Raw genomic sequence first — 12,370 nt, forward strand, 5'->3', positions numbered from 1 at the left:
TTGAGATCATCAGACAACTAAATCGACAAAGCACTTGAAAATTTCTTCTACACAGAATGAAACAACAAATATTACCAACCAGCCATCTGTTATTAAACCAGATGGTTTTGATTTATTTTTGAAATCAGCAACAAGAAGGACAATTCACGTTGTAGAGCACTCCCTTATTTTACCCAGACTGGAGTCTCAAATATTAGAAAAGTAGAGAGAGAGAGAGAGAGAGAGAGAGAGAGGAGCTTCTCCCCCTTCAAACAACCCAGCCATACAAGACTCCGCAGCCTCCATGCAAGGCAGCAATTACGCTGCTTTGGAACCGCAGGTCGGTCTTTTTAGTCCTGAACGATCTTAGAACAAGTATTTGGAATGGAATCGCTTTCAAATCAAAAGCTCGGTGCCCTTCTGATACTTGATAATTTCCTTCGGAGCCACCCTCCCAAGACCAAGCATGTGCAATTTCTTCTTTCCGGCAGCCTTAGTTGCTATATAGGAATTAGAGCTTTCTTCAAATGATTGAGAGAACCAAAGAGAGAAAAGAATTGGAAACAAAAGCTAGATATAATTAATGAGTCTGATGTAAAGCTGTAGTGATCGATGTAGAAATCCTATAGATAAAGACTAAATAGCTAGATATAGGTGGTGTTTCACTTGGGAAATCTGGAGAAAAGTTTAACCGGGCGCAAACACTCAAGTTTTATTGTTTATTTCTGTTTATTCCCATTTCATGACACATAGTCACCATGTGGGAGAAAACGCTTTCACTAAGCATGAATGACGATCTCTGGAAAAGTGACTTTCATAGAAATCGAGATCAAGAATTGCAACAACCACTTTTGAAACGCCTACATGACGGTTTCTCTAGAGAAAACAGCTCGATACCAAACACCATCCCAATGATTCTGACGAAAGAGTACGAAAACTACTTCTTGGTTAAAGAATCTCTTTGAGACCATTCCATTAATGGTGTTTCAACCTTTTGGAACAACCATTTAGGAGTCATCTGCATTGTCATGTTCAAATGATTTGGGTGATTTGTTGTAATGTGGTTGGCTAACGTAACCCACATTGTAAGTTTGTATTTGTATCAGATCCTGCCATATATTACACATCTTGTTTCTAGCATATCCACCAATGTTTTCAAACCGCCGTTGACCCAGTCAGTCGGACCGTTTGGCCTGGTAACCGTCAATGCAATCGATCTTGTTTTCCTTCAGACCCAGTCCCTGGTCTAAAACCGTTGAATTAGCAGCGACTTATTGACCCGTGTGATCAAACCGTTGATTCGCTCAACGGTTTTGACTGTTATTTATTTATTTTTTTATTGAAATAGATCATTCATTCAAACCAGATAGTCAAACCGTCAGCTCAAAAACGGATGGCCAAAATGGTTTCAGTTTCTGGTCGGTTTTTTAAACCTTGATACCCACAGTCCTTTTTTAACATGTGAATCTAGACATAACAGAACAGCTCAGAGCCTTTAGCTCTGGTAGGTGACTAGCTGATTTCCCGGATTTCACGTTAACTGGATGATCCGTTAGATAAAGGACAATACAGTATTCCATTAGACCTTTTCTTTTCAATAAACTTAAATATTATAATTTCTTTTTAATTTCCCTTCTTTTACTAGGTGACCTAGTTGGAGAGCCCATTCATAAGTAACAAAAACTGACAAATTAAAAAAGAAAAAACAGAGGGAGAGCCACATAATTATCTCTAAACGCGTTAATGGAAATGGGCTGGACCATTTGAGAAATTAAGCATAAATTGATACCAATTCCTCAGAATTGAACAATTTCAACTCCATTGACAACCACTTATGAATACTTTTTCAGCCTACACCTCTTATCTCAAGTTTTGGATCGAACTAATCCATTAACACAAATAGTTCAAAGGCGAAAATTGAGTTATTTGAATCATGGAGGTTTGACGGGTGAACTGCTAGTTTTCGGATAGAGATATCCATCCTAGTCACTATGGATGTATTTGTCCAATTGATACATCTAAAGGAATCAATATTAAACTTATCGGAGAAGTACACTGCAGCCCACTGCAGAATTCTGAAATTACGGCCCCCCATAGTCTACTAGTAGCCCCCACCTCCCTATAAATCACATCTTGTCCGTGGATGAATTTGATATCAATCCACGGCCAGGATTCATCCCACCTGTATGATAAGACTAAGAATTCTGAGATGGACTGAACAGTTATTCTCCCTAGACTTATTGGATCTTTAACAATTCATGCTGCCAATACATCTTTTGGGATAGCCCAAGCTATAATTGGGTCTCGAATCATGGCTTAATAATATCAAAATCTAACTGAGCAAGACATTACAGCAGCGGATTGGGGGCTCGGATCTGCCACCCACGAGCTGTTCCTGCATTTCTACCCAAAAGATATTACAGCAGCACAATACGAATATCTCTCTTGTCATTCTTGAAAAGATGTTTCAAATACACGATTGTCATGTTCTTTGTAGGTATGTGAGAACAACTTGTGAGTAGCAGATTCCGAGTGACTAAGAGGATGAATGGAACTCTGGCTGTGGATCCTCAAAGGCATGGGTCTACAGCTTTGGCCCATGTGAACTCTAGTTGCGTGAATTCTAAGAACTAAAATAATGGATAACCATCATTGAGGGCTCAGGTCTGGGCCCCCATGCCAGAGCAGATTGCTTAAGTGATGATCTGGAGCCATGGATTGGACGCTTTAGAAAGGTCCATACGCAAAGAAAGACTTGTCTATGATTTCACCACTGCTTGCCCTAAAGCCCATGACCAGTATCGGGTCCCACATGCACCGGCTAATGAGGACACAGTAGATGACGACATTGTGGTGATTCCAAGAGTGATGATCACTTGATATCTGCATCCTCAATTCCTCATGGTGATCATGATTGATGGTTCAACACTTGATCTCATTGTAAGTTTCTGAAAGATTCAACTACGTCGTTAGTTTTATTTTTTAGGGAAAATTGCACTTCAGTATCCTGAATTTTGGGGGTAATGTCAAGTTAGTACCTGAACTTTCAATTGTGTTATTGTAGTACTTAAACTTTCAAAAAGTGTTAAGTTGGTCCCTGCCGTTAATCGACCATCAGTTATCTGTTGAAAATGTCAAAACTACTATTCAAAAGAAGACACTGTCCATTGTCTTCTACCTTGAGACTGAACTAATTGAGGCATTTGAGGTTCTAAACTAATGAAGTCATTGTCTTCTACCTTTAAATCCGAAACACATTCGTCTAATTATTTCTTTGCTTTCAGTTGTTGTTTCTCTCTATCATATTTCATGTTTTTTTCTCTCTTTTTCTTTGAAGATAACCGGTTCAGTCTCAAGGTAGAAGACAATAAACAGTGTCTTCTTTTGAAGGGTAGTTTTGATATTTTTAACAGATAACTGACAGTTGATTAATGATAGGAACCAACTTGATATTTTTTAAAAGTTTAGGTACTGTAGTGGCACATTTGAAAGTTCCGGTACTAACCTGACACTACCCCAAAGTTAAGGGTACTAAAGTGAAATTTCCCCTATTTTTTAAGCTGGTCTAGCTCTAATGGCTCCAAAATATTGGCAGGCAGCCCCTTTTCTTGAACAATCCATAAATACAAGGTCAGAAATTATATTCTTACTTCTAGATTGACTTGTTTATTTCCATGATGAAAAGAGATCTAAGGGTCCATTTGGTTTGTGGGAATAGGGTCTGGAATTGGAATTGGATTGACCCATTTCAATTCCATTCATTTGATTGGGCAGAATTGGAATTCCATTCCCATTCTAGGTGAAATTGAATTTTCTCTTTTGAAAGAATAGCCATTCCTGGTTCCTGCCCATCCCCTGGAAATGATAATTCCATTCCAGTCGGTTTAAACAAAAAAAAAAGTGACTAAAAACCTCCCAAACCCCATTTCAGGTAGGGGAATATGCCATTCCGGTTTTGATTCTAGGAGATTTTAATTCGAACCATGAACCAAACAGACCCTGGGTGTCCCTTGGAATGATATGTGAACGATTTTTCAGATATTATTTATTTATTTACTATTTATATAGATGCACAAGTATTAGGAATGGGGCCATTTGGTTGTGGGATAAGAGGCTGTCACCTTTTATTTCAATCGTCTGAATTATTAATTTCCCTGTAAGTGAGACTGTATGAGATCATCACATTGTTGTTTGATAATAAAAAGAAATGAATTAAATAAATGTAAATTATTTTATTTATATTTCTCTCTTTGAATGAGCAATCAGAGTTGGCAAATCTGAACTGGAAGTGATGGAAACTAGAGCTTATAGAGAAGGCCTCAGCAAGATGGTTCTGACCTTGGGTTTTCCAATATTTTTATTGAGAGAGATGCACAGATGGTCACTCTCCTATTGGATATTTGGATCACCATTTAGAGATCCCTTTAAGCTCAATTTGGAAAGAATACAAATACAAATATGTAGAATGTAAAACCTTGGATTTTATTTTATTTTGTATGTATTTGTACTAGGGGTGAGCAAATGGATAGGTTCTTCCCAAAATCGAAATGAAACCAGCCTTGAATCAACCCTACTTGATTTGTTACAGGATAGGGTTTGGTTCTAAATTCTTGAAACCAACCTCCACTCAGGCCAATTCCAGGGCCTAGAGGCTTACCCTACCCAAGCTGACCCGATGAACTGGTTGGCCTTGGTGGAACCGACTTTGGTGGAACTTGCCTTGGGACTGAACTTGTCTTGAAATAAACCCCAAAATACTTTTTTGGATGTAAAGATTTGAACCCAAACACTCGTGGTTACAAAAGGCATTGTCTCATTTAACCATTGAATTACTTCAAGTGATTCAATCATTTGTTTTCATGTTAGCATTTGAATATGTATAATAAGTAATGCAAAAGTTAATATTAGCAAAATTTAAATTTAAATTATATGTTTTGAACCATATAATGATAGTCTACATATTAACTTACCCAGTTTAATCAATAAAGATAATATAAGTTTTAAACTATATATCATATTTATTGAAAATCAAGTTTTTAAAGAACATGTTTTTTTTTTTTTTCTCAATGGGGAGAGTAAATAAATAATAGGTTTCACGGGTAGACCCTGAAATTGAACCCAAAGCCATTTTTTTCTCAATGGGGAGAGTAAATAAATAATAGGTTCCACGGGTAGACCCTGAAATTAAACCCAAAGCCACCAAAACCAAAACTGTCCTTCACAAGGTAGGTTCTGAATCCAAAAACCTAAAACCAACCCCTATAGAATAGATTCCAGATTATGCCATAAAACCGAACTGAACCGACCCATACTCACCCTTAATTTACACTATACATTTTTGTATTTATAAATTGAGCCTTAGCAATTAAGTTCCATCATCGTCGATTAGAGGAATCTTTTGCACGGTTTTTAGCAAATCAAAGTCTCCAACATTCCTTGGTAGATTTGTTTTGTAATGTAAGTAGATCTATCATTTGATCTTATATTCCTGATTTTCTCATGCCTTTGCTTTTGGATGATTTGATGCAATATATTAACCAAAGGACTTTTCTTTTCTCTAAAAAGTGCGAAAACAACAGCCCCTGAACATTCTCTCTCTCTCTCACACCTAAATTATTTTGGAGTATGAAGTCTTTATAACAATAGTTTCCATGACCCTAGTCTACATGGCTAGTCCTATGACTTTCCACATTCAAATTTGATCATGCATGTTGTTCTTGCACTGCTATCACAATTATCTACACAAATAAATAAATAAACCACCAACCTTTTATTTCAAATTCCTCTTGATGATTTTTCATCCACTTGAATTATATAATTAAAAAATTGGCATAAAATAGAACTGTGCTTTAAATAGTCTTTTCTTTCTTTCTTTTTTCAATTCTCCCCCTTGGGCTGCGTTTGGTTACAGTACAATTTTATTTTCCACTGTGATATAAATGCATGAGCGTACAAACAAAAAAGAATGCAAATCCTGATTTAATTTTGTTATGGGCTTTAATTTATTCTACTTCACGTCTTATTTTACTTCATTTGTATTACATTCAAACAAAAATAAATTAGAAATTTACACTAAAAAAAATTGTACTATCGGCTACATTTATTTGTGATTTTGTTTGCCATACAAAAGTGAATCAATTAGGCTGTATTTGGAAACGATGCAAATGGAGTGTAAATCCCAATTCAGGTAAATTTGCACTCTGATTCACTTTTGCCTATCTTTGGCAACATTACATTTATGCATTGACAAATGACAGAAAACACATTTTTCAATGTATGTTTAGATTGATAATAAGATGTAAAAGCATATCAATAAAAAAGAAGTAAATTTTCATTCAAGGGGGCTTTTGATAAAAAAGGCTTATGCTTTATTGGAATTCGTATTTGCAACCATTACAACTAAAAGTATGTTTGGTAAAAAGATAAATTTGTCGGTGCAAAACTAACCCAAATTTACAATTTATATGGACCATTTTATACTCTACATATTTGCATTCACACTTATTTGCATCGTTTCTAAATACAGCCTTAAGAGGGAAAACATGTTTTTTCTAATAAATTTAGCATCGTGAAAAGAGTGCACTACTGTATCCATTTAATGAATATAAACTTGTATTCTTTGGATCTCCATGTAAATAGGCTTACTTATTTCGTTGATCGAAAAAAACCACTGTATGTAACAAATTTGTATCCATTTAATACAAACAAGAAGAGAACGGAATGGATTTACAACTGTGAACCCATTTTACATTCATGAACTAAAGAGAGGGTATTTATATACAATACATATTTGTATTTGTAGTGCACCAAATACAGCCATCATAATTTTGCACCAGTGCAAATAAACTTACACCGCAACCAAACACAGTTTTAATTATCTAATCAAGCATCATTTTCACGAAACGCACAGAATATACATGTCAATAGGAAGGAATGCAATCGATGGCCGTCTACATAATTTGAAAGGATATCCAGGGGGCTCCATTTGCAACAATAAAACCTGAAGCCTGACGACAAAACTAAGATCAAAATTCCGTTTTGGGCGTCGTTTTCTTCTACTTTTATTTTATTACAGGAATCAAGCAAAGGGGGGCGTCGTTTCTCCTCTTGCTTCTCAATTATATCGACATTCATCGCTAGAAATCACATGGTTGCTTCATTTGTCGTGATCCAAAGCTCATTTTCGAGTAGAATTTTAGTGGAAATATGAAAACGCAATACCGACCAGCATTTTAGAGGTTAGCATGTTTGACTTTTCAACATAACTTTTTTCTTTTTCTCCTTGTTGTATATTAAAAAGCTTATAGAATCTTGAAGCTAACACACAATTAAGATTCTTTTTTTATTTATTAATATTTATTTTTCATTTAGAAACAGTTTCTCTAATGTGAAAGGGGTAAGGCCACTTCAGATCTGCTACCCACTACTTGGTCTCACATCTCTACCCATTGGACATAATAGTTGTACATTAGGAATATCTCCTTTTTCATTCATAGGAACACGGGGATGGTGTTTGGTGGGTATAGATGTGGGAACAAGTAGTGGGTAGCAGATCCGAGGGCCCATGTATTATGGGTGCAATTTGGTTGGGATCTTGTCAAAATTTGAATGGATTCAACCCCAAGCCCGATCCTAAAGTAGTGTAAAATGTTTACTTGCGTGCAGTTTTAATGTTCATGGGTAAACATGTGGCAACAGCTTGTGGGTAGCAGATCCGAGCCAAGGTAAGGCTGCATACGTATGCCCTTCCCCGTATCATTGGGCAATCGTAATATATATTTCACATGTCTTACCAATGGTGTTATTGGGTCACATCGGCGTGCAGGCTACGACACACCTTACCAACTTGATTAATAAATGCCCAAAACGAGTTCTGACTCAGACCCTATAGTTGTATGGTATGCAGGCTAGGACACACCTTATTACCAACTTGATTAATAAATGCCCGAAACGAGTTCTGACTCAGACCCTATAGTATGCACTTATTAATCATGAGTGTTTGGGTTCAAATTCTTTACATCTTCAAAGTATTTTGGAATTTATTTTTAAGGCTTTTATTATTCAGTTTATTCTCACAATTTTATCTCCACCCTATAAGTGGGGTAGGTGCCAGTTTGGAATTAATGCCAATTCATGGACGGATACGAGTATTATAGATAGAACTGTTTATAATTTTGAATTGTTGTAAGTTTATAATTCAAATCAGAATTTTGAGGTGGAGTGCAGTCTAAAAATTCCTTTATTTTAAGGCAACTCCAGTTTCAAGGTTGATTCTACCAAGTTCAACAAAGATCTATTCCACCTAGGCCAAACAAAATTCGTTCAAATAGGGTAAACCCCCAAACCCAGAAACCAGATTAAGTTAAGATTGATTCCAAGAATTTGAAATAGGACCTATTCGGTAATAGATTGGGTGGAATTGATTCAAGGCTGATTCCATTTGGTTCCGAATAGAACAGATTCATTTGCTGACCCCAAGTAATAACAGACCTAGAAACAAATGAGATTATGAGGTCTAACCCAATTATTATTGACTACTATACTTTTAACATCCAAATTGATAATATCATAATAAACCTTACATTTGGAGACACAATAAGATGATAATATTACAAGTTTAAAATTGAAGCAAATAAAACCATCCCAACTTTATTATAATCGTGACATATAGTGGTGACCCAGACCATGGTTTTTAAAACCGACCTAGTGACCGAACCAGTCAAGGGCCCGGTTATTGGGTCAAATGGTTCGATTGTTCGACTGAACACTCGGCCCGTTTTAACAAAAAAAAAAACGATTAAAACCGTTTGAATGATTAACTGCCCGATTCAGCAGTTCGTTGATCAAAATCAACGATTTTGGAAGAAAATGGAACCGGTCACTTGATCGGCTCCCGGTTTTTTCGATCCGGTCCATTTTTGAAAACCATGACCCAAACCCAATATAAGTTGGATCAGTTTGGTTCAGTTCTGTTAGGTTTGTCCAACCCTTTGGTATCCGTCTTAACCTCGTTTTGTATTAGTAGGGTTATCAATAGTTTGGGTCAACCCGATTGACCCATACTTATCGAACCCTAGGTGATTTTAGGCCATGTAATATGCATGGCTGCCCACATGGTAGCTAGACATACTCTTATTATCAATTCTTTCACAATGACCTCCAACAGTTTGTTCAATAAACAATATCACATATGTACCACTTCAACAGTTTCTCTCTCTTTCTTTTCGTACGTATTGAGAATAACAAAAGTGGATATCGATTTTTGTACATATCAAGCGTTTGTAAAAATTAATTTTTCAAGCTTCCATAAACGGTCAGACATTTTTTCACTGTTACACTGATGTAGAACCTAATGGCACTTAGTGGCGACTAATTATCATAAACGGTTATAATTATTAACTTTATCAGTTTTACCAACAAATAAAATACAAATAAACGTAAACGGAACCAAAAGCATACTCGTATATGCTAATGTAACTGAAATTAAGTTGATGAATGAATTTGTGTAAGGGCGTTTCAAAAAAAGAACATTTAATCGCCTGAGTCAGATTTGGACATATGCTTAACTATAATTGAATTGAATTGAATGTGAAAATAAGACCCATTTATTAATTGGATCGAATCCATATATTGCTTAATCTAATCCTCTAAGATCCAATTCGATCCAATAGGTACTCTGTACTTTGAGCCTCAACTTTTAAGTGTGACAATCAAACACCCTGAATTTAAAAAAATGAACACTTCAAGTCAGTTGTCAGCATTTCATAGTTATCTACAGCACGTGATGTCATGTACATCTTGAAACATTTTACAAACCTAAAATTACCCTTCTCGTATGAGACCATTTCAGGAAGAGTTCTTTGGAATTCTACCAAATTGACCTTGTATTAGAATCTGGTCATTCTCGTAAACTAAAAGCAAATTCATTATCAAGACAAGGGGTGGATTTGAGCTGAGCCGAGCCGAATATTATTGGGCTCGATTCATCTCGAGATTGTTTTACAAGGTTCGAGCTCAAGTTTGATTCGAGCCAGAACCTTGAGTTCGAGCTCGGATAGGCTTTCGATTTTGAGAAAAAATATTTTATAAAAATATTTTTATTTGATATTTAATAAATTAAGAATTATAATAATTAATAATTATAATAGCTTTATTATATATATATATATATATATATTAAATATCAAATATATTCAAGCTGACTCACGAGCCTCATGAGCTGAGTTCTAGTAGGCTCAAGCTCGACTCGTTTAATAATCAAGCTAGTGAATTGGGCTCGAGCTCGAGCTCTAGCTTGGTTGAAACCGAGCCGAGATGAGCTCAAGCAGCTCATGAAAAGCTCGGCTCGTTACCACCCTTAATCAAGACTGCATAAAAGGAATTTAAAAATGGGAAGTTCATCATAATGTTACTACCACCAAGGTTCTAAATATCGATATACTTGATATGCCGGTAGGGGCATATCGGGCAATATCAATACTTTTTCTTTACTTTTTTTTTAACTTTTTCTTTCAAATCTGGTTTAGGGGGCCGATTTAAGGTTCCTCCACCACTGAATCGGTCAAAACCCGATACACTCTCTGTAAAGGTGTATCGGGGTGCTCCCTATACGATATGCATTGACTTATCGGCTGATACGTGTCAATCTTTTGAACCTTCATTACCACTAAAGTAAATGATACTTCTCTCTTTCTCTCTCACCCTCATAACATTTTTATGATGTCTCTCATGATTTACCTTAACAATATTCACATAAAAAAATTGGTAGATTTGTTGTCAAAATCAGGTATTGTCAGTTTAGACCCCATAAGCACAATTAATAGTATGATCAGTTCTGGATTTATCACTTAGATCGAACTAAATCGGGGTAATTTTTTTTATCAGGTTGGGCAGCACCAGTCCAAGGCTAACCTATGGCTAACCTATTGATCAGTTTTGGTTGGGTATGTCTTAAGGCTCTTAGCTATCGAAGGGTACATTTGAATCTGATCCAATAGAAAATCCATATGATCCGAGTTCGAATTCGAATTCATCCAATTCTCTAACTCCTTGTTCAAATTTCATACGGAACATTCTATCCGATCCAAAGCTATAATGGAGTTACAATCTACAGAATTAGGATCTATTTCTTAAAAGGACTATCTCATATCGACCTTACAATCACGTCCCACCCTGTATTAAGAATATTATTTTATAAATAATAAATACAAGTATGAGAGATGTTCCGAATATACGATCAGAAGATGCTCTGAAGTGGATGTTGAGGAGCAGATCAAGACTAGTGAAAATAAACTTACCAATAGCATAATAAAAAAATAAAAAACAGAGAAAATTGTCGACACTAGGGACCCATCTTAACTGGGTCTTGTTTTTCTGACGTAACCTTGGGTCGCATCAGAAACACGTTTTATCATAGATTAGAATAGCTCTAGAGATTACATCATGATCAACCAAAAAAAAAAAAAAAAGCAAATATGAAGACGGCAAAGAAATCAGAGCCCTTGGATCATTGAGATTCGGTGTAACCTGCACCGGCCAAACAACGACGGCATCATCTACCGAACGTAATCTTCTTCTAAAATTTTAATTATTCCACATAATTCGTACTAACCATGATTTGATCATTCATTCAAAAGAAGGGTTTTATAATTGATGGATCGGTGTCTTAATATGATTTTGGGAGCTAAAAGGCTATAAACAATTGCTAGAAGGCATAGAATTGGAAAGTAGCACAATAAATTAATATGATTTAACAAGGTTGTCGTTGAAATGATGTATTTTCTTAGTTAAGAAAATTAAATAATGTTTCTAATTGAAAGTGAAAGATTTTTAGATTAGATTCGCGTTTTTGTGTGTATGTACATGTATTTATTCATTCTATACCTCATCAATCTAATTAGAAATATCATATAAGACTCCTTTTATTCTAATATGGTTTTGGGAGCTAAAAGTTTATATACATGTATTAGAAGGTTGAACCTGATTGTCTTTTTAAACTAAGAAAATTAAATAATGATTCTAATGGAGAGCGAAAGATTTTAGGGAGAATGACGGTTCAGCCCAGGATCAGAATTTTTAGGTCTAAAGTACAGTTGGAGTAAGTGTCAGCTTGGAATTGATGTCAATTCACGGCGGGCATTGATGTATAAAATAGGGTTTTTGATATTTTGAATGTTTATAAATTTACAGTGGAATTCAGAAATCTGCATCGAATCTGTCCACACTTTTCCGAAGATTTTATAAGTGTAGATTAGACTCGTGTGTAATTTGCATTTTATACCTCAATCCGATTAGGAATGTCATAGGGATTCTTCTACTTCAATTTTGTTTAACAAAGATAATACATTAATATAGTTTGACAATATTGTCTATAAAATGATAATTTTTAGCC

The sequence above is a fragment of the Nelumbo nucifera genome, chromosome 3 (genome assembly GCF_055504915.1).
Source record: "Nelumbo nucifera cultivar China Antique chromosome 3, China Antique-T2T, whole genome shotgun sequence".
NCBI lineage: Eukaryota > Viridiplantae > Streptophyta > Magnoliopsida > Proteales > Nelumbonaceae > Nelumbo > Nelumbo nucifera.